The following is a 1381-nucleotide window of genomic DNA, read 5'->3' on the forward strand; positions in this document are numbered from 1 at the left end:
GAGACTCCAACTAAAAAAAAAAAAAAAAAAAATGGAGTTGTGTTCTCTTGATGTTTCACTATTACAGTAAGGGTCCTGACACTAGTTCTCCCATTGCATCTGTGTGACCAGAGTGGGCAAGTCACCTGAACTAATGTTTGTCTTGTTTCTTTTGCTGGATTATATTTTTAATAAAATGAAGACCAGACATTACTTTTTCCTTTTATCATTCAAAACTTCTGTTTGTTGGAAACCAGGGCTGAAGTGTTCAACTGAGAAACAGAATCATCTTCCCCAGCACTATTTAAAAAAATTTTTTGTAGAGATGGAATCTGTTGATCAGGCTGGTCTTGAACTCCTGGATTCAAGCAGTCTTCTCACCATAGCCTCCCAAAGTGCTAGGATTATAGGTGTGAACCACTACACTCAGTCAAAATCCCTGCCCTGTTTTTTTATTTTTTGTTTTTGAGTTGGAGTCTTACTCTGTTGCCCAGGCTAAAGTGCCAGTGGTATGCTCATGGCCACCACAGCATCGACCTGCTGGGCTCAGGGTGATCCTTCCGTCTCAGTCTTCCAGGTAGCTGGGGCTACGGGCGTGCACGCCGCCATGCCTATCCAGCTAATTTTTTTTTTTTTGTAGAGACTAGGTCTTGCCATGTTGCCCAGGCTGGTCTCCAATCTCTGGGCTCAGGTAATCCTCTCACTCACCTTCCAAAGTACTGGGATTACAGGTGTGCTGTCTGGAAGAGGAAGGCCTTGGGCCCAGTGATCCTCTTCCCCTAACTTTATCTTTTGAACATTTCAAATCTTCAGTAAAGCTAAGAGATTAGTACAGGTAACCCTTATCTGTGACCTCTACTGAGATTTACCAGTTGTTAATATTTTGCTATGCTTGATTTATCTCTTTCTGCATACTTGTGTATATGTATTTTTGTTGTCCTTTACTTATTTATATTTTGAGTTGATGTCTCTGTCACCCAGGCTGGAGTGCAGTGGCACACTCATGGCCACTGCAGCCTCACACTGCTGGGTTGAGGCGATCCTTCTACCTCAACCTTCCAGGCAGCTGGAACCACAGGTGCATACCACCACGCCCAGCTAATTTTTGATTTATTGTAGAGATGAGGTCTCACCAAGTTATCCAAGCTGGTCTTAAACCCGTGGATTCAGGCAGTCCTCTCACCTTGGCCTTCCAAAGTGCTGTGATTATAGGTGTGAGCCATTGCGCCTGGTCTTTTTGAGTTGGAGTTTCATGCTGTCACCCAGGCTAGAGTACAGTGGCACGCTCACTCATGGCTATCACAGCCTCGATCTACTGAGTTCAGGCAATTCTTCTGCCTCAGCCTTCCACGTAGCTGCAACTGCACCACCACTCCTGGCTAATTTTTTTTTTTTTTTGAGT

Source organism: Carlito syrichta, unplaced genomic scaffold (genome assembly GCF_000164805.1).
Source record: "Carlito syrichta isolate Samal-C Ts95f unplaced genomic scaffold, Tarsius_syrichta-2.0.1 Scaffold305706, whole genome shotgun sequence".
NCBI classification, from domain to species: Eukaryota; Metazoa; Chordata; class Mammalia; order Primates; family Tarsiidae; genus Carlito; species Carlito syrichta.